At 36.3% G+C, this 23231-nt stretch overlaps 1 protein-coding gene across 3 annotated transcripts in view; it reads right to left on the reverse strand.

The window, feature by feature from the left end:
- LOC6032047 (platelet binding protein GspB) overlaps nt 1-23231 on the reverse strand; it is a 121812-nt gene that overhangs the window by 58277 nt on the left and 40304 nt on the right. For 2 of the 3 annotated variants that reach the window (XM_038249361.1, XM_038249359.1), the window contains exon 2: nt 22609-22635. The exons of the other annotated variant lie outside the window; for it this stretch is intronic. The gene's annotated coding sequence lies outside the window, so the exon portion shown is untranslated. The remainder of the gene's footprint in view (nt 1-22608; nt 22636-23231) is intronic. 3 annotated transcript variants of the gene reach the window in all.

The following is a 23231-nucleotide window of genomic DNA, read 5'->3' on the forward strand; positions in this document are numbered from 1 at the left end:
AAAAGCTCAGCGCTCAAAGAGAAAATGGGAAAACGAGATAATTGGCGCAGTGATAGACAATCGGAGAGCGGAAAAGTCGATCCAGGATAAAAGTTAATTGTTTTGAGGTGGGTATGTGTCGGTTGGCCTTCTGTGTGCGCTCCAATGCACACACTGTGCTGCCGGTTGACATCCTGTTGACCGGTGACAGGCCAGCAAAAATCCGGCATTCCTTGATCATGGAGTCCAAAGATTTAATGTCGGATACGGATAAAACGCTCCTTTGATTTTTGATTTTGTCTGTGCCTTGCAGGTAAATTCAAATGAAATTGCTCACCGGTTATCAGTCTGATGCCAAAGTTGCAGGAATGTCCTTCTTTTGGATCGAATGGAATCGCTAAATGGGAACACAAATCCTTTAAATTACCTCCTTTTTCTAAATCAGAAAAGAGAAAGAGCGTAATAGCTATTACACCGGATAGAATGATGTGTACAAAGTGGTCTATTCCAGAGTGCAGTGGGAGACAAAAATAATACTTAAAAAATAAATCACCTACTAATTAAATCATTATTTACAACAAAATCTATTAAACTTTTTTTGCGGTTTAAAAAGTACAAGCATAATTTGAGACCCTGTGTTAAACAGCGGTATTTACGAAGAAACAACTTCATCCTTTCCAGTTTGCAGCGCTTCAGCGAGTTACAAACACACATAGGAGAAGAGTATGAATTTTCATCGAATACCTAATGTTGACTCATCAACTCTTCAACATTCAATTACAGCTTTTTGAAAACGTTATCTACTGAAATCAGATTTCTTTATAAAGTCTTTTAAAATATTTTGTTAATAAGAATCGACAAAGATACACGATTTTCCCCTACATTCTCCCAGCTTCAACTACACGGAGAGATGCTTCTCCAGGCACTCTAGGAACGAGATAGAATAAATAGATAATTTCAGAAAATCAATTTCCTCTATCTAATGTGTTAGCGGGAGCGGTTAACGATGCCGGGGGTGGGTTGCGGATCTTCAAGCTTGAGAAAAGACCACAAAATTGTGTTTAACTAAGAAAAAGGAAGAAGGAAAGTTGTCGAGCTGGAAACTGGTTTACCAATGAGAGTGTTTTTGTTGCAATTTGCCACTGTCAATAAACGTTTCAGAATGCAACGCTCAATATGCAAATATTCAAATGAATCGTAAGTTTTTATTCAAATGTGATGATTACTCGAAAATGGCCAAGACGAGAAGGACTTGAGCATCGTCCAGCTGAGCTGCACTTTAGAATTCATCCCCTTTTCCTGTCGGTGCTTGCGGAAAACTTGCAAGAGCAAAGGGCACTTACAAAAAGCTCTTTGCCATCCGGTGGCACGGGGCATAAGTCTCCCTTGTTTATCGGTGTTAGCGCACGTGAAAGCACGTGAAAGCATCAAGGGAGCAGACAAAATAAAAAAAACTATCTCTCCAACTAATGTGCACAAAATGCAGAATTCCTGTTCTAATCGGTTCTCCCCGAGTACGCCATCTCTGGCTCGTTACAGAGATTTTACATTTTTCCACCTCTTCCAGAGCAGCTTCCATCTACGCCAGCTGGATAGTCACAAGTCGGTGTTGCTTGCAGAAGAGCTTACACGAGTTTTGTATTCACACACACACACATCCTAGGCAAATTGTACCAAGGAAATCAGCTTTGAGCTATTTTTGAGCCAGCACACCATCGTCACCGATGCAGTGCTATTGAATTTGAATCAATCGGATTTCCCACTGAATGGTTCTCATTCTGAACTTGGTAGTAGTTACAGCAGCAAGGTATTACATATATACCAAGCTTTGGGGGGGGGGGGAGCTGATGAGGATGCTGGAGACGGTGGGACGGAGCGTCGAAGGTAATCCATTTATACCGGTTGGCGAGGTTTGAGACACGTGGCGTTTCCGGTTTAGCGAATTTCAAGAAAACGTAAAATTACAAGCCGGTACACGGGCAGTATGAAGGAAGTGTGTAAGTGGGTTTTGGGGCCGCAGGCGTTTTTAAACATTAGAAGTTCAACTAGTGTGATGTAAAAGGATTTCATCTCAATCTCAATCTGAAAAGCAAATTCACTGCAGATTGAAAATGTCATCCAATGCAAACTTTGAACAACACGTCAACTAAACCATCTTCATTAGTGCATTACTTTCGAGCGCTTCCACCATTCCGTCGATCCATTATTACGATCAATTTAGCAAAATAAACACCAAATTCGTTTTTGTTTTGCCTCCCTGCCTTCGATGGCCTCGCCCGGTTCCAACGCTAACGAGTGCTAACTACGTGCTGATTGCTTTCGTTTCGTTTTTGCATCTCGTCGGCACAGAATTCCGCTGATTCGTTTTTCGGGTATAAAAGCACCATCCCGCGGAAAGGATACACCCTACCCTCCCCCTTCACCCCGCTTCGGATTGGTGACGGAACCAACGTGCGATTAGTGCTAACGAATCCGGTAAACATTGACACAACACACTTTCGTAAGATCCAACCGTTAACTTTCACTAATTGAACGAAACGGGCGCGCCTGTTTTCTTAGGTTTGTGTACTACGCCAGTGCGAAACCGTTGAGCTGTCATCCGGCGTTGTAACCGCGCGTGTGAAGAAGATACATCTTCTTGCGAGTTGTTGCTACACGGGTATCATCTCCGCTCCGGAGGAAGAAGATGTCGACGGTTACGGAAGATAAATCTTGAACGCCTTTCACACACACGTAGCCCTCTGGATTGCCTTTAGGTTTCAGAAAAAGAAGACCAACAGCAATTTTCCCCGCAATATCATTTTTATCTCCTTTGGGCATAAAAGGTGAATTAGAAGGATGTTTAAATCGAACAACCCCCCCAAACAATACAACGCGAAGCAACAGTAACGTCAACGTGGTGTTACATCGTGCTGTAGTTGGTCCTCCCAGGGGAGGGACGCCACTTTAGCCAGAACCTGCCAGAAACTCTTTCGTGCCTTGTCAACGTATACCGTAATTTACCAATACACGCCAACCCAAAGTGACACGCTTCGGAGCGTGTCCTTAAAGAAGCCAATTTTGGACGACATTGTTGGCCACGACCACGCGTGGATAATCGACTGGAAGGAATTTCTCGGTTTGATGAGAACAGCTCAATTTCAATCTCCTTCAGCTCTTCTGTGGCTTACACAGATCCGAGTTCAGCTGGAAGTGAATCTGCTGGTATTTTTTTTTTTGCTATATATATTCCTTCCTTAATTGAGAAATTTTGCCACACCTGTGTCACAAACCGCTACACTTTAGTGGACGCCCCCACTCACAGAAGAGCCAAATCTGTGCCGGGCAGTGCACAACACAGCTGTTGCTTAAATTTAATTTCGTCGGTTCATTTTCGAATCAATTTCAGCAGATGTAAAATAAATTACAGCCGCAGCAGCGGCGCGAACTAATTGAGTTTCGGCCTCTTATTTATCGAAATAATTTGATAAAGTGATTAAGCTATCCACTGGCAGGAAAGAAAATCTCCTGGTGAAGGTCGTGAAAACGCTGGAATAAGGACTTGTTCAATTTTACGCTTAAACTCGCTCAGTAAATACTTTGAAAATCAAGGTAAAACTTTTACTCTGTTAGCGGAAACTCAATCTCTTTCACCACGCGTACCATGATCTCAAACCGGGAAAGTTTCATGCTAAAAAGTGATAAAGTTATACTACCGGAAAGTCAAACTCCATAGTTGTGCTTCGAGGCAAAATATTCACTAGTTGGATTGCATTGCGAGGAAAAACTCAAATTAAATATGAATAATTTTAAATTCCAGGACCAAACCCCGTGTCCTAGGTCGTTCCACTCTCGAAAAGCATCTCCCTTCATTGGTAGTGACACTTTAGTGACACCGTTTGCAAAGCCAACAGCAGCAGTATCATCATTATCGTCATCGACGACCAGAGAAGAATCATCTCGGCGTCGGGAACTGTTGCCGGGGAGGGTGAAAACCACAACATAGATAAAGCATGCACAAAGTGTCAAGATAATTACGCTTATCCTGGCCCGATCGTTGACACAGACCACAGAGCTATCAGAGTGAAAACAGGGCTTGAAATTGAAATCGAGAATAGCAGCATAAATTAAAAAAATAAATTAGTATTCAACTTTTAAAATTCATAAAATAACACAACTCGACATTTTTTAAGTTTATGACGCTTCAGTTTTGTCATGGTATCCCGAGCATGGGTAAATTACAAGGGAAATGCGTAATAATACCTTACTCTGGTATCAATACAAAATTTAAGGTATTGTTTTGATATTGCAAAATTGCAGAATTTGTCAATGGTTGAACACCACATTTTGGTATTCTTTTGGTATTACAGTCCTTTATCAAATTCCTCAGAAACTATGGGAAAATTATGACCAATTTTGACAAAATAATTAATTTTGTGCTTAAATTATGTCTCAAAGCAAATGCCTTCATTGAAAACCGGAAATTTCAAACTTGATTTTAAACATTTTTGATATACCCCCTAAAGAAATGACTTGAAATTGTAAAAAAAAAATCTAAGTCATGATGGCACATTTTGGTATTAAAGTGTTTTATCAAATTCCTCTGAAATTATGGGAAAATTTTGACCAATTTTGCCAAAATAATTAATTTTGCGCTAAAATGATGTCTCAAAGCGAATGCCTTCACTGAAAACCGGAAATTTCAAACTTGATTTTAAACATTTTTGATATACCCCCTAAAGAAATGACTTAAAATTTTTGAAAATTTTCTTAGTCAGGATGGCACATTTTGGTATTAAAGTGTTTTATCAAATTCCTCTGAAACTATGGAAAAATTTTGACCAATTTTGCCAAAATAATTAATTTTGCGCTAAAATTGTGTGTGTGTGTGTGTGTGTGTGTGTGTGTGCAACCAACCAAACGGGACCACGCGGTCGCTTCTTACAAATTGAGTTGTTTCCATGTATTTTTAGATCTACATTTTATACATGCAAATAACTCGCATAGGCATTTGGAAGGTGTTAGCTCTGCCGAGCTTCGGTGACCCATTTCTACGCTGGCTAGCCGAGCGCGAGGTACTTCAGCTTTGTCGACAAGCCCCGCCCTGAAGAACGTTTGGACCAATCGGATTCAAACGTTATTTAGAACTTCCGAACCCTTGTCAAAATGGACAAGGACCCAATTAATTTTGCGCTAAAATTATGCCTCAAAGCGAATGCCTTCACTGAAAACCGGAAATTTCAAACTTGATTTTAAACATTTTTGATATACCCCCTAAAGAAATGACTTAAAATTGTAAAAAAAAATCTAAGTCATGATGGCACATTTTGGTATTAAAGTGTTTTATCAAATTCCTCTGAAACTATGGGGAAATTTTGACCCATTTTGACAAAATAATTAATTTTGCGCTAAAATGATGTCTCAAAGCGAATGCCTTAACACTCCTCCGTCCAAGGCATCCCGTACTTACACGAACGACCAAGGCGGAAAAAAAGTTGGAACGCTAACTTCAACTCGCTGGTTCTCAGCCAAAACTCAACCAATCTGGATGATTCCTTTTTCCAGAGATTTGTACGGATCTCCAGATGAGCCTAGAACTTTGCAGATCTCAATTTGATCAATCCTCTAATTACTACGACTAAATTAGTCGGAGCAACTTTTTTTCCGCGTGTATTTCCGAAAAGCGACTCAAGCGGGAACATTTTTGCTACGCTGAAAAATACAATAACTTTGCTAAAATGTTAGCAAAACCCATAAAATTATATATCAAAATTTCCGTTATGATCTCAGGATTATGATGAGCTTCTCAAATTTCCATTATTTTCACAAAAAAATTCACAAAACTACGTAAAACTACAGAAAAAATAAAAATGCCTCATTTTATGACTAGAACTTTATAGTAAAATCATTGATTTTTTTATGAAAATGTTTCAAATGATCTAAATTATATGTTTCAGAATCATTCTGAGTGTGTTTTTTCCTGAATACTAAAAAAAATTACCAAAACTACGTAAAATACAGAAAATTTGATAAATTCCTTTAGAACTTTATTTGCTTCATGATAAAATCATTGATTTATTTTATGAAAATGTTTCAAATGATCTAAATTACAAGTTTCTGAATTATTCTGAGTGTGATTCTTACTGAGTACTACAAAATTTTACCAAAACTACGTAAAATACAGAAAATTTGATACTTTCCTTTAGAACTTTATTTGCTTCATGATAAAATCATTGATTTATTTTATGAAAATGTTTCAAATGATCTTAATTACAAGTTTCCGAATTATTCTGAGTGTGATTCTTACTGAGTACTACAAAATTTTACCAAAACTACGTAAAATACAGAAAATTTGATACATTCCTTTAGAACTTTATTTGCTTCATGATAAAATCATTGATTTATTTTATGAAAATGTTTCAAATGATCTAAATTACAAGTTTCCGAATTATTCTGAGTGTGATTCTTACTGAGTACTACAAAATTTTACCAAAACTACGTAAAATACAGAAAATTTGATACATTCCTTTAGAATTTTATTTGCTTCATGATAAAATCATTGATTTATTTTATGAAAATGTTTCAAATGGTCTTAATTACAAGTTTCCGAATTATTCTGAGTGTGATTCTTACTGAGTACTACAAAATTTTACCAAAACTACGTAAAATACAGAAAATTTGATACTTTTCTTTAGAATTTTATTTGCTTCATGATAAAATCATTGATTTATTTTATGAAAATGTTTCAAATAATCTAAATTACAAGTTTCCGAATTATTCTGAGTGTGATTCTTACTGAGTACTACAAAATTTTACCAAAACTACGTAAAATACAGAAAATTTGATACTTTTCTTTAGAATTTTATTTGCTTCATGATAAAATCATTGATTTATTTTATGAAAATGTTTCAAATAATCTAAATTACAAGTTTCCGAATTATTCTGAGTGTGATTCTTACTGAGTACTACAAAATTTTACCAAAACTACGTAAAATACAGAAAATTTGATACATTCCTTTAGAACTTTATTTGCTTCATGATAAAATCATTGATTTATTTTATGAAAATGTTTCAAATGATCTTAATTACAAGTTTCCGAATTATTCTGAGTGTGATTCTTACTGAGTACTACAAAATTTTACCAAAACTACGTAAAATACAGAAAATTTGATACATTCCTTTAGAACTTTATTTGCTTCATGATAAAATCATTGATTTATTTTATGAAAATGTTTCAAATGATCTAAATTACAAGTTTCCGAATTATTCTGAGTGTGATTCTTACTGAGTACTACAAAATTTTACCAAAACTACGTAAAATACAGAAAATTTGATACATTCCTTTAGAATTTTATTTGCTTCATGATAAAATCATTGATTTATTTTATGAAAATGTTTCAAATGGTCTAAACTATAAGTTTTCCGAATCATTCTGAGTGTGTTTTCATCCTGAATACTACAAAATTTTACCAAAACCACGTAAAATACAGAAAATTTGATACATTCCTTTAGAACTTTATTTGCTTCATGATAAAATCATTGATTTAGTTTATGAAAATGTTTCAAATGATCCAAATTATAAGTTTCCGAATCATTCTGAGTGTGTTTCTTCCTGAATAATACAAAATTTCACCAAAACTACGTAAAATACAGAAAATTTCACAGTTTTGTAAAAAAATCATCTGTTGTAGGAAAATTTGATAATTTTTTTTTTTGAAAATCTTTCAAAACACCCATGAGCAAGTCACTGAGATTTTGGTCATTTAATTTTTTGTATTTTTTAATCCGGCTGAAACTATTTTGGTGCCTTCGGTATGCCCAAAGAAGCCATTTTGCATCATTAGTTCGTTCATATAACTTTTCATACAAATTTGTCAGCTGTCCATACAAAAATGATATTCGAAAATTCAAAAATCTGTTTCATTTGATGAATTTTTTTTATTGGTTTGGTGTCTTCGGCAAAGTTGTAGGTATGGAAATAGACTGCACTGAAAAAAAGTAATACACGGTAAACAAAAATTTGGTGATTTTCAATTTCACTTTTTGTCACTAAAACTTGATTTGCAAAAGACACTATTTTTAATTTTTTTTTATTTTCTGGTATGTTTTAGAGGACTTCAAATGCCAACTTTTCAGAAATTTACAGAATGGGCAAAAAAAATCTTTGACCGAGTTATAAATTTTGAATCAATATAGATTTAAAAAAAAATCGAAACATTCGTCGCAAAAATGTTTCAACTTTATTTATCGATGTAAAATCGAATTTTCAATCTAAAAGTATGTTAGTGATTTTTTTATAAAGTGCACCGTTTTCAAGTTATAGTCATTTTTAGGTAACTTTTTTGAAAAGAAGTCGCAGTTGTTCATTTTTAAAATTAGTGCCCATATTTTTGAAAAGCTGAGAAAATTTTCTATATTTTTGAACTTTGTTGATACGACCCTTAGTTGCTGAGATATTGCCATTCAAAGGTTAAAAAACAGGAAAATTCATGTTTTCTAAGTCTCACCCAAACAACCCACCATTTTCTAATGTCGATATCTCAGCAACTAATGGTCCGATTTACAATGTTGGAATATGAAACATTTGTGAAATTTTTCGATCTTTTCGAAAAAAAAAATTTCAAAAATTTAAAATCAAGACTAACATTTCAAAAGGGCATAATATTGAATGTTAGGCCCTTTTAAAAATATTTTCAGCTTTTCAAAAATATTTTTTTCAAAGGTGGGCAAACATGGGCACTTATTTAAAAAAATGATTAACTGCGACTTTTTTCAAAAAAGTTACCTAAAATTAGCTTGACTTGAAAACTTGCACTTTATAAAAAAAAATCACTGAAGCTCTTTTCGATTGCAAATTCGATTTTCAATCGAAAAATGAAGATGAAAGTTTTTTGCGAACAATATTTCGATTTGTTGAAAAAATCTGTATTGATTCAAAAAATCATAGCTCGGTCAAAGATGTTTTGTCCATTCTTCAACTTTGCCGAAGACACCAAATCGATCAAAAAATTCCTTCCAAAGATACAGATTTTTTAATTTTCACATTTCACATATCATTTTTGTATGGACAGCTGCCAAATTTGTATGGAAAATTAAATGAACGAACCAATGATGCAAAATTGCTTCTTTGGGCATACCGAAGGCACCAAAATAGTTTCAGCCGGATTAAAAATACAAAAAATAAAATTAAAGAAAAAAGACTGATTCTGTAGAGATCTGCTCCCATACAATAAGCTTCCAAAACAATGCTCTACATTCTAATACCAACATAAAATTATAAAAATTATAAAACTTTCTGTATTTTACGAAGTTTTGGTAATTTATTTTTAGTATTCAGGAAGAAACGCACTGAGAATGATTCAGGAACTTATAATTTAGATCATTTGAAAAAGCATCATGAAATAAATCAATGATTTTACCATGAAGCAAATAAAGTTCTAAAGGAAAGTATAAAATTTTCTGTATTTTACGTAGTTTTGGTAAAATTTTGTAGTATTCAGGAAGAATCACACTCAGAATAATTCGGAAACTTATAATTTAGATCATTTGAAACATTTTCATAAAATAAATCAATGATTTTATCATGAAGCAAATAAAATTCTAAAGGAATGTATCAAATTTTCTGTATTTTACGTAGTTTTGGTAAAATTTTGTAGTACTCAGTAAGAATCACACTCAGAATAATTCGGAAACTTGTAATTTAGATCATTTGAAACATTTTCATAAAATAAATCAATGATTTTATCATGAAGCAAATAAAATTCTAAAGGAATGTATCAAATTTTCTGTATTTTACGTAGTTTTTGTAAAATTTTGTAGTACTCAGTAAGAATCACACTCAGAATAATTCGGAAACTTGTAATTTAGATCATTTGAAACATTTTCATAAAATAAATCAATGATTTTATCATGAAGCAAATAAAGTTCTAAAGGAAAGTATCAAATTTTCTGTATTTTACGTAGTTTTGGTAAAAATTTTTAGTATTCAGGAAGAATCACACTCAGAATAATTCGGAAACTTGTAATTAAGATCATTTGAAACATTTTCATAAAATAAATCAATGATTTTATCATGAAGCAAATAAAGTTCTAAAGGAAAGTATAAAATTTTCTGTATTTTACGTAGTTTTGGTAAAATTTTGTAGTATTCAGGAAGAATCACACTCAGAATAATTCGGAAACTTATAATTTAGATCATTTGAAACATTTTCATAAAATAAATCAATGATTTTATCATGAAGCAAATAAAATTCTAAAGGAATGTATCAAATTTTCTGTATTTTACGTAGTTTTGGTAAAATTTTGTAGTACTCAGTAAGAATCACACTCAGAATAATTCGGAAACTTGTAATTAAGATCATTTGAAACATTTTCATAAAATAAATCAATGATTTTGTCATGAAGCAAATAAAGTTCTAAAGGAAAGTATAAAATTTTCTGTATTTTACGTAGTTTTGGTAAAATTTTGTAGTATTCAGGAAGAATCACACTCAGAATAATTCGGAAACTTATAATTTAGATCATTTGAAACATTTTCATAAAATAAATCAATGATTTTATCATGAAGCAAATAAAATTCTAAAGGAATGTATCAAATTTTCTGTATTTTACGTAGTTTTGGTAAAATTTTTAGTATTCAGGAAGAATCACACTCAGAATAATTCGGAAACTTGTAATTAAGATCATTTGAAACATTTTCATAAAATAAATCAATGATTTTATCATGAAGCAAATAAAGTTCTAAAGGAAAGTATCAAATTTTCTGTATTTTACGTAGTTTTGGTAAAATTTTGTATTATTCAGGAAGAATCACACTCAGAATAATTCGGAAACTTGTAATTTAGATCATTTGAAACATTTTCATAAAATAAATCAATGATTTTATCATGAAGCAAATAAAGTTCTAAAGGAATGTATCAAATTTTCTGTATTTTACGTAGTTTTGGTAAAATTTTGTAGTACTCAGTAAGAATCACACTCAGAATAATTCGGAAACTTGTAATTAAGATCATTTGAAACATTTTCATAAAATAAATCAATGATTTTATCATGAAGCAAATAAAGTTCTAAAGGAAAGTATCAAATTTTCTGTATTTTACGTAGTTTTGGTAAAATTTTGTAGTACTCAGTTAGAATCACACTCAGAATAATTCAGAAACTTGTAATTAAGATCATTTGAAACATTTTCATAAAATAAATCAATGATTTTATCATGAAGCAAATAAAGTTCTAAAGGAATTTATCAAATTTTCTGTATTTTACGTAGTTTTGGTAATTTTTTTTAGTATTCAGGAAAAAACACACTCAGAATGATTCTGAAACATATAATTTAGATCATTTGAAACATTTTCATAAAAAAATCAATGATTTTACTATAAAGTTCTAGTCATAAAATGAGGCATTTTTATTTTTTCTGTAGTTTTACGTAGTTTTGTGAATTTTTTTGTGAAAATAATGGAAATTTGAGAAGCTCATCATAATCCTGAGATCATAACGGAAATTTTGATATATAATTTTATGGGTTTTGCTAACATTTTAGCAAAGTTATTGTATTTTTCAGCGTAGCAAAAATGTTCCCGCTTGAGTCGCTTTTCGGAAATACACGCGGAAAAAAAAAGTTGCTCCGACTAATTTAGTCGTAGTAATTAGAGGATTGATCAAATTGAGATCTGCAAAGTTCTAGGCTCATCTGGAGATCCGTACAAATCTCTGGAAAAAGGAATCATCCAGATTGGTTGAGTTTTGGCTGAGAACCAGCGAGTTGAAGTTAGCGTTCCAACTTTTTTTCCGCCTTGGACGGAGGAGTGTTAATTGAAAACCGGAAATTTCAAACTTGATTTTAAACATTTTTGATATATCCCCTAAAGAAATGACTTGAAATTGTGGAACATTTTCTAAGTCAGGATGGCACATTTTGGTATTATTTTGATATTGAAAGTTTTCATCAAATTCCTCTGAAAATTTTTTATAAGTTTTGATGAGATAATTAATTTTTAATTGACTTGAAACTCAAAAATGTTTAAGCTGATTTTCAATTTTTTTTTGATTTACCCACTAAGATTTTTTTTTTAAATCGTTGAAATTTCTCTAAGTCGGGATAAGCAAATACTTTGAAAAACAAGTTAATCAACAGATTATTGAATTTTGGTGAATTTCAATCCTTATTTTTCAATCTTGTTATTTTTCAGAATCTTCAAGAACTTCAAGCACAGGCCGTTCATCAATGACAAATGAATTCGATGTGGTAAAGAATATCACTAAGACAACATGAACTCATCAGGTGAGTAGATTTGGCTGTTGCATATGGATCATTTCCGTTTTTTTTTTCTAACTGCAACTGCTCCACTAAAAATGGTATGCAAATACCAAATTTTGGTATTACCAGCGACCAAAATGTGCTCTTGGTTGCCCAGTAATAGATGGTAAAATACCATGAAATCAAACCAAAATCATGTATGTGGAAGACCACAGGAATACCAAAATCTGATCTGATAAAACCATGGCAATACCAAGTTTTGGTATTCAAGCAATGTTCAAAAATCCAGAAGCCCTCAACTTGGTATTGAAATGGTTTTATTTTGAGGTATTATTTAACCCTTGGAATAACATGGTTTGGTATTGTTGTGCCCTTCCACATACAAGACTTTGGTATGATTTCATGGTATTTTACCATCTACTACTGGGCAACCAAGGGCACATTTTGGTCTCTGTTATTTGCCCAAGTAATACCAAAATTTAGTATTCCCTGCTCGGGATGATAGTTTTGTCCTTCCTGAACATACTCCAATCTAAAGAACTGAATTTCAGTGAATTTCCTGCCAATAAGTTGAATTGTTAGTTTCAAATTCGAGATTCGAGTTAATCGACTTGTGTGACAAATAAATAAGTTAAATGATGACATTTCTTAGAAGTCTAATGCTGCGGAATGCCTTAAATTCAAAGGGAAACAACCATGGAAGGTGATTGACCAGTTTAAAACCACATTCGATCAGTGCTTTTATTTGTGAACCGAGAAAGTCACCCAAACTGCGTCATAAAAATAACCCACTCTAAAACTGACTCTGCATATATATACGTCAAGTGATTAATGCTTTTTCCGTCCAAAAGGTCCCATCGTGCTCTGCTACTTTCGGGCGGGAATGCCCACCAAGTGACTTTAACAGGATTCTGGGGATTTTCCGCAAGAGTATAAAACAAAAGCCAACCAGTTCTGCTCCCTGTCGCGATTGGCACATACCTGGGGGGTATCGAAAACGTGATGGGGCATGCGATAATCGGCGCTAGTTAAAAATGCAATTATCAAGAGTTAGTTATTGGCATGCATTGAGCATTTGCCACTTTGTGCATTCTGTTGTATAATCGCCAAGTGGGGCCAGGTGCTTCAGCAGCACCGGTTTTGTGCTCTCGTGGGAGCCGGATATGAATTGATCGGTTTCAACTGGGAAGCAACCCCTCTGCTGATGGTTGAATGAATAAATTATCCCCAAGTTCGGCCGGGGCGACTAACAGTTTGTCATCCCCAGTCGGTTTTATTGATTTCCGACACATGTGTAACGGGAGAAAGTGATAGAATACACTTTGTTTTTCCCCTCCACTGGACACTAATTGACAGGTTGGCACACAAACGGCAGGGACGAGGCACAAATTACAATGTCCTGTTATTCGTTGTTTTTCATTAGGACGAAATTGATGGGCATTTCGATGGAAAGTAAATAGGTGTCCCCCCATCCCCTTACATAGTTCAGCTTATTAGGTTGACCAGCTGACATGGAGAAGATGCCAGGCCAGATAAAGATTTGGCAAACCCTGTTGCTCCTTAAGACGGACTGCTAGGCAACGATAAGATTAGATTGACCTTCGCCCAGCTGAAAGCAGGGTTGACCGCCGTAGCAAGGAAGGAAGGATGTTTGCCTGCATGGTTTTCTTCTCATTGTGGAGCAGCCACGTGGAAGGCTCGTTGATAGAGAGATTGTGTCTCCACCTTCTACACTACTGCCTGGTTGTTTATCTTCACGCCCTAGCCAAGCGAAAGTGTTGCGCCCATCAGTGATTCAGATCACGCCATTCTGCTGCTTGGATGCTGCCGGAAAGTCCCAGAACTTATGCCAGGTCCTTCTCGGGTGATAAGTGAGCAGACGTGGGCTATAATTCAATTAGGAACCCGTTTGTAGTTTCGTTTAGGGAGATCCTTACCGAAGGATCATCACCTTGAAATGCGCCGCCGACGCGAACGGCGGGTTCGTTTTAATGGTCCAGGAAATGCCGGTCGTATAGAGGAACTTCAATCATCCGCCGTGGAATATCTTTTCTGCCAAAAGCACACATAAATTATTCATCACGCTGTGTGCGCTCTATTGGCTTCGATTGTTTTTACTGGCATCTTCGTTCCACGATTTGAATGCAAACCAACGAATGGTGGCGGCGAATGCAAGCATGCGAAAGGTGAAAATGAAACACATTGATATTTAAATCCAGTTGAGCCTCGCCGAACACTATAAACCAGCGGTTCTCAACCTTTATTGATCCATTCCCCCCTTGGCTGAATTTCAGGAACATCACTCCCCCCCAACTAATGGGTATCATTGCACAAATGTCATAATTTTGGTGTTAATGTTTACAGAAACTTTAAATTTTTCACAACATTTCATTTTTTCTTCACTCGCAACAATTTACACATACTTGCAGCATTTTTTTTTCTTTTGCAATTTTCATTATCTGTTCATATTTAATGGAATGCAAAAGCTCCCGAAAAATCTTTTTATTATAATCTTTTTATAAATGTTCCTGTATGTTGCAATATTATAAACACTAACAGTTTTAGTTTTTATCAATCACAGACAGAAATCATGACTGATATTTTATTTAAAGAAAAATTGTCTTTTTCTAGACTTCATATAATTTTTACAAAAACTAATATTTGATGCTCGATTATTTTTCAAAGTATTGGAATTTTGCCCAAAACGATGCAAAAAAACTCCCAGGAATTAATTTGAAAAATGTTCGAAAAAAACGAATCAATGCAAAACTTCACAAATATATTTTATAAAAAGCTTCCCAGTTGAAAAAAACTAAACTTAACAGAACCAAAGCAAAATTGACATAAAATAAAAATATTTTCAAAACATTCTCATTTTGAACGGAAATGAAATTTAGCTTAAATTTATTTAAAAAAAAAATATTAGTAAAGCTAATTTTTGAAATTTATAACAAATTATGCTCATGTTTAAAATAATTTTATAATTTATAAAATTATTTATGAAATTCCATTCTTCAAAAATTGCTCATGTTTGAGAGAATGCAAATATTAAAAAAAAAATGATGGTATTATTCAGAACAATTTCAAGGAGTAAACTTTTCTGAATTTTAGGTTTTGTTAGCTATATTTTTGAAACACCTGCAAAAATAAAATAAAATAAAAATTGCTGTTGTATTTTATCACAGAAATTCCCATATATTTAAAATATATTGTGAACTTCACAGGTTATTTAAATACAACCAAAGATTTATATTTTTTACAAATACGCATTGGATTTCTATTACATCGTCATTCCCCCTCCAAGAACGGCCAAATTCCCCCAGGGGGGAATTCCTCACCGGTTGAGAAACACTGCTATAAACTAAGCTGACAGTTCTCCTTTTGCAAGCGCTGCCATTCCAACAGTACGGTGTGGGAACTTGGCCCATATCGGAAGACGCGCAGCCAGTGTTTGTTGATCTAATTAAAATTTCAAACAGTGCCATCGCATTTACATGACCGGAATCTTAAATGCAAAACAGGACGAACGCACCGTTGTACGGGAATGGCACGTAATTCAACTACGATCTGAAGCTCGTCACGCGAAATGTTAGTTTTGTGCGGTTATCTTGATGTTCAACATGGGGAACAGATTTTTGCTTTTGAAGGTCTACAACTTTTTCTGGGAACTGCGAATACTGGTCCGACTCCACCATCTCCAAATCCACAGATCATCATTCCGTGATGAGATATTCAGATGCCGCTTACATCCGCATTGACAAGCCATATTTGCCACCTTGACTAAAATTGAAAGCACATCATCACAAAAGATCAACGCGCGCTTTCACTGCGCCAAATTCAACCGAAACCCGGGCTATTGCAGCGCCATCACCAGGCGGCACGATGAATGAAGCCTAATTTGCATACATTTCAAGGAAATTATTTGCACTGAATTAAACACGGTCTCCCCACGCCCCCGCTTTTGCCGGCGCCAGCGGGTGCCGGTCGGGTTGATTGTACCGGTTAAACGGTTTCCCCAACCGTCGATTACACAACAGGCAAACAAACAAAACTTCGCTCGCACCTTTGTGATAGTACGCTAAACACCGAAAACAAACAGTTTGATTTCAATGGCATGCCGCAGGCTCTTCCTACTACACACCTTTCCACCCTCAATAAGCTCAAAGTGCCATTCACGAAGCGAACAAATCGACCAACCATCGCCGGCAAATTAATTGCTCGTAAAACACAGTCACTCTCATCGACTATTAATATTCGCCAGATAACATCAGACGATGACCTTCAAGTGCGCGCCGCCACCGGTTTGTTCCCAAAGATCAAAGATTGTAATCGAATTGATTTCAACGCGCCCGCGAACACGAGTCTGGAACAGTGTTTACGTTTTCGCCTTACTTCCACCTGGGTGTATTTGCCTTTTGCGTGTTCCGAGAAAGTGCCGAAAAGCCTTGGAGGCTTCATCGCGATACGATATGATTACGACTGAAAGCGTATTATACGTGAAACCTTGTGCGGTTGCGACGACACGACTCTGCGGCTGCTGCAAACATGACTCTACGACAAGCGGGAAACCCCAGCCCGTTATCATGAACTCTTCGACTCGCTGAAGGTGCTAAAATATCAAACAAACAGAAAATGGTTGGCGGAATCTGCGGGTTTGCCGATTCAACTCAGACTTTGGACTCGAATGTGGCTTCTTGTGGTCAAGGACAACCAACGAGGTTAATGAAATGAGCGGCTTGCAATTCCCGTTCCCGTTCCCAGTGGAATAGTTTATGCATCCTACACAACCAGTCACCTACTGCAAGCTGCGGCGGTCAGACCGGTATAGACTCGCTAGAGTAGACCAGCACTGAAAGGTTTTTTGTTTTAGTCAGCTTTCAATTCTTAAAAGTCACAAATATAATCTACTGTGTAATATCAACCACAAAAAGTGAATCACTTGCACACTGTCTAGAGTTAGTAATAAAACGCTAAAAACCGCTAAAGACAATTATCCTAAAACAAAAAGTCTTATTCATTAGAACGTGACAAAAATGACATGATCCAATTACGTCCAATAAACCGCATATTTAGGATTTGGGCTCAGTACGCTCACCTTAAGAATTGAGGGCTTGACGTCCATCAAAAAGTGATTTTATACACTCTGTAACCTATTTTTGATGAATATAATATAAATCGAACATGACTTTAACAATTAAGGCACGATACACATTCTATTTCTAACAATTTAAAATTAGGCAGCCTTCGTTTTACAACCAGAACCACATTTTATTTGAAGGAAGTCAAAATTTTCTTGGAAAACAGTTTGTGTATGGTCTGAAACTTATGAATTTTAAAGTCTCAAAATTATTTGAGCCAGGTTCAAAAATCAAATAAATCATCTAATCTAATCTAATCTAATCTAATCTAACACAAACGCAGGGTTCAAAAATCAAATAAATCATCAAAATAAAAATAAACCCCCAAAAATAAGTTCTACAGATTTTAACTTCGGAGGTCTCGAGAATACTTTTTCTTACTTTTTCCAAGAAACCTATCAAGATGTAAATTTATTAATATTTATTATTTAAAAAAAAAGCAATATGATCAACTCATATTTTAAAAAGCATTCTTCAGTGAAAAAATGTCACCAATTTCAGACAATGATCGGAGTTTCAATCATTTCGAGAAAAATAAAATCTTGCGCTCCAATAAGTCTTATCTATGGTAACGAAAAGTTTGCTGACATTCTTTCACGGATACCAGAAATATATCGAGAAATGTTACGTGAAATATATCGAGAAATGTTACGTGTATATAGAATTCAATCTTTTCAAAACATTGTTATCCGAGCATTCGTTGGTGAAGGTTGTCTGAATCAACATGACTCGTCGCGTCCCGGCGCAAAACGCCGGCAATATTGCCCTACCTGCGGCTCAAGCAGGCAAAAAAGTGGGAATTTCCAAAAGGAAGGTTGAGGCCTCAACTGATGGCCAAAAACCGGGAATTTCCAAAAGGAAGGTGCTTTTGGAAGTGACATCGAACAGCAAAAAGACGAAAAAGAGCGACGGTACTGTACCGATGGATGAGGAGGAGGAGAACTCTTCGTCGCACGAGGAGCAGCTATTGAAGAACAACAAGTTTGCTGGACTGCCTGACGAGGACCAGGTAGCGGAAGCAAAGGAGAATGAAGTGAAACAGCGAAAGGAGAAACTGCCTCCTTTTTATGTGAGGCAATCAGCAGCAACGATCGACTTTCGAGCGGGGCTGGTTGAACTCATCAAGTCTGGGAAAGTCCTAGGCAACATTCGTCTGTGTCAGGACGGATTTAAGGTGCTGGTGCAATCCAGGCAGCACTATCAACTGGTCAAGGATTACTTGACCGAAAACGAGGCGGAGTACTTTACCCATGATGTCGTCATGGATAAGCCGTACAAAATCGTCGTCAGAGGTCTGTACGACATGCCAGTGGAGGAATTAGCTGCCGAGCTAAAAGTTTTGAAACTGGATGTGTTGGCCGTGCACAAAATGAGCCGACGCAACAAAGACATCAAGTACCGTGACCAGCTCTACCTGCTGCATTTGGCTAAGGGATCGACGACGCTTCCTGAGCTGAAGGCAATCCGAGCGGTTTTCAACATTATCGTGTCGTGGGAGCGATACCGACCAGTGCACCGTGACGTCACACAATGCTTCAACTGCCTGGGCTTCGGGCACGGAGGTAAGAACTGCCACCTGAAGCGTCGTTGCGCCAAATGTGGTACCGATGCGCACATCACATCCCAGTGCATCCAAGATTCGCTGGTGAAGTGCCTCAACTGCAACGGTGAGCACTCGTCAACCGACCGAAAGTGCCCCAAGAGAGCTGAGTTCGTGAAAATTCGGCAGCAAGCATCGACGAAGAATCAGCCTCAGCGTCGTAGAACTCCTCCAGCCCTGGTGGAGCAAAATTTTCCACCTCTTCAACCGCGACGCCAGGTCCCGAACTTGGCACCGTTGCCGTTGGATCCCAGGAAGAGAGCTGAGATGAATCATCCACGGCCGGGTTCCAGCCAGGAGCCGAGACCGCCACCACCGGGCTTCAGCCAGGAGCCAAGACCAACCCAAGAACCAGCAGTTGAGGAAAATGGTAATGATCTTTACACCTCAACCGAACTCCTCAATATTTTCAAACAGATGTCCGCTGCACTGCGTGGATGCAAAACCAAGACCCAGCAGATTGAAGTGCTGACCTCGTTCGTCATCCAGTATGGATCGTAGGTCCCTCAAGCTGCTGAATTGGAACGCTTGCTCCATTAGGAGGAAGAATTTAGAGCTGGTGGATTTTCTTCGCGAGAAGGAGATCGACGTAGCTGCCATCACGGAAACTCATCTGAAGCCCGGTGAAAAAGTTTATCTGCAAAACTACAAGATCGCGACGCAGCTCGATAGGACCACCTCTGGAGGAGGAGGTGTGCTTGTCGCTGTTCATCGTGATCTCAAGCCACGCCGGCTGCCACACTTTAAGCTGGACATCATCGAGGCCGTTGGAGTGGAAATTCCCACTTCGGTTGGCCCAGTACTCTTCATTGCTGCATACTGCCCACGTCAGGTGAATTCCAGAGATGGTTCAGCAGCAAAACTGAAGGGCGATATCCAGAAGCTGACACGGCGGAGCGCAAAGTACATCATTGCTGGTGACCTCAACGCGAAGCATGAAGTTTGGGGCAACAGCAGGAGGAATCGGAACGGAGTGATTCTGCACAACGATCTGCAAAACGGATACTACAACGTTGTGAGTCCGGATCGTCCAACGAGGGTGGCTCGGTCTGGGAATCACTCAATCATCGACTTCTTCATTACCAATATGGCTGAGAACGTGGCTCATCCTGAGGTGTTTGAAGAGTTGAGTTCTGATCACTATCCGGTGGTTGTGGAGGTTGGAGCTTCCGTTACTCCGCAGCGGCAACCAACCCGGAAAGATTACCACAACGTTGACTGGCAGCAGTTTCAGCAAGTGGTAGACAGCAACATCGACTATGATCAACACCCGGAAACTTCTGCTGATATTGATCGTTCGCTGGAGGTGATCCAGCAGGCTATCAACCAAGCAGAGGCTGCCAACGTTCGGGAGGTTCCTGTTAATTTTAAGGTAACTGATATTGACGTAGATACTAAACACTTGATTAGACTTAGGAATGTTTATAGGAGACAATATCAACGGACTGGGGACTATGACAAAAGATTTCAGTGAACAATTTGAACAAAATCATACAAGACCGACTTGACAATATCAGAAATCAAGAATTTTCAAAACATGTAAGCCAGCTTGGGAATTATTCAAAACCATTTTGGAAACTTTCAAAAGTTCTTAAAAACAAACCAAAGCCTATTCCTCCTCTTATTGTTGAGGATTCTCCTTTGATTACATCCGAGGAAAAGGCAAATGCACTTGGGCTTCATTTTGTTAGTTCACATAATCTTGGCGCTTCCATGACCAGCCGTAAAGAAACATCAGTTGCCAATAGTATTTCAACAATCAATGACTCTACCTTTGAATTTCCTGCAGATTCCCATGTTTCTGGTGAGGAAGTCAAAGTTGCAGTAAAACAAATGAAAAATATGAAAGCTCCTGGCTTTGATAACATTTTTAATCTGGTGTTGAAAAAACAGAGTGATCAGTTCTTTCAACATCTAGCCAATATTTTCAATAAATGTTTGCAACTTGGTTACTTCCCCACCAATTGGAAACTGGGCAAAGTCATACCAATTTTGAAGCCTCAAAAAGATCCAACATCGCCAACAAGTTATCGTCCCATTAGTCTTTTGAGTAGTCTGTCCAAACTCTTTGAGAAGGTCATCTATTCAAGGCTTTTGGATTTTACCAACGATAATAATATAATTTTGAACGAGCAGTTTGGCTTCCGAAAGGGGCATAATACTGCTCATCAGCTTACGAGAGTAACTAAAATCATCAAGCAGAACAAGCTTGAGTCTAAATCAACTGCTATGGCTTTGTTGGATGTTGAGAAGGCTTTTGACAATGTTTGGCATGATGGTTTGATACATAAACTGTATTTATACGGTTTTCCAATGTATCTTATCAAAATTATCCAGCACTATCTTTCGGAGAGATCGTTCAGGGTTTTTCTGAATGGGATTGCTTCTGGATTATTCAACATTGATGCTGGGGTTCCCAAGGAAGTATTCTTGGCCCACTTCTGTACAATATTTTTACATCTGATTTGCCTACTCTTCCTGGTAATGGTGTGTTGTCACTTTTTGCTGATGACACTGCCGTTATTTATAAGGGTAAAATAACCAGATATTTAGTTGGCCGTCTTCAGAAGGGTCTTGACGTTCTTTCCGAATACTTTGGCGACTGGAAAATTCGCATAAATGCAGCCAAAACTCAAACCATCATTTTTCCACTTTCCAAATCGGCCCGATTTGTCCCAAAGGATGATGTTTTGATTAAAATGAATGATGTTTCGATACCCTGGTCAAAGGAAGTTGTCTATTTAGGTCTCATACTTGACTCGAAACTTTTGTTTCGGCAGCATGTAGACAAAATATTGAACAAGTGCAGCATTCTCATCAGGTGTTTGTATCCTTTAATTAACAGAAAATCAAAGCTTTCTTTGAAAAATAAGTTAGCAGTTTACAAACAAATAATTTACCCCGTTATTGAGTATGCAGTACCTGTTTGGGAGTGTTGCGCTAGAACTCATAAATTGAAGCTCCAGCGTGTCCAAAACAAGGTACTCAAAATGGTTTTGAATGTTCCTGGCTGGACAAGATCAAGTGAGGTTCATGAATTAGCAGAAGTAAAAATGTTGGATCAGAAGATTCAAGAAAAATGTTTGAAATTCAGGGAAAAATGTGCTATATCTGAATACCCCTTGATTCAAGGATTGGTTTAGTTTATGGTAAGATTAAGTTAGTTTTAGGTTAGGTTATGTTTTCTTAAATTTTTTTTTCCTAATGTTACAAAAATGATAAATCATATACTTTTAAAGTTAAGAAAATGAACAGTGTTTAAGTCACGAAAAGCAAACTAAAGCTGAAGAGCCACAGCTGACCACTTATTATGTAAACCAAATGTAATTATTATAAGAAAGATTCAATAAAGTATATTTAATTCAAAAAAAAAAAAATCTTTTCAAAACATTGAATTCTTTTCAGGCTCTTGGTTCTGCTCGATTTGTCAAATTAATGCCGAAATGTGTTATCAAGTTTCCCATCAAGAGTACCAAATAGAAGAAAAACTAATTTTGAAAACAAAATCAGTTGTCTCAAAAAAATCAATTAACTTGCAATTGTATATCTAACTTGAATATAATAAATAACCACGACATATATTTGCAACGGCATCATGAAAAAAAATACAGTAGATATAGCAACAGCAAATTAATTTGAATTGAATTAATGCTTACCCAGGAGTTTTATCGTTGATGGAGTGTCTGAAAAAGAAGTATGGGAAATGTTAAAAATTTAATCAAATCCTCAATTAATAAATAGCTTGTAAACATCACGCAATGATCAAGAAGAATCAAGAAGATCAATCAAGAACCATCCAAATTTTTATATTATGATGTCATCTTAGTTATTTTGAGCAACTTTTGTTTTAGAAAACATAACCAATGCTTCACTGGATTCGTGTTTTTTCCTACACTCAGAACTGGGCATCGGCAAACGAGAGGATAAATAACACGGTTTGGTAGTAAAATGGTACTGTGAACGGACGCAGAGGATAGTCCCGAAATTACCTCAAGTTAATGTTAAATTGCAATACACACCATAACAATCATGAGTTATCAAAAAATCTATGTTATGACTCGACAAAACTTTATGCTTCAAAAAACAAAAAATAATTTGTTATTTTTCATATTAAAATTTTAATTATTTTAATTTATAATTCTTTTGCAATTGTAATTTTATTTGGCAACAATATCCTGTCAGTTTACACTTTGTATCAGGGTATGGAAGGGTTTAAGGTGGTAGTATGTTATTCCATGGATGATTTTTTTGATTTTATAAGTGAACTAAAATAATAAGT

This window comes from Culex quinquefasciatus, chromosome 1, assembly GCF_015732765.1.
Source record: "Culex quinquefasciatus strain JHB chromosome 1, VPISU_Cqui_1.0_pri_paternal, whole genome shotgun sequence".
NCBI lineage: Eukaryota > Metazoa > Arthropoda > Insecta > Diptera > Culicidae > Culex > Culex quinquefasciatus.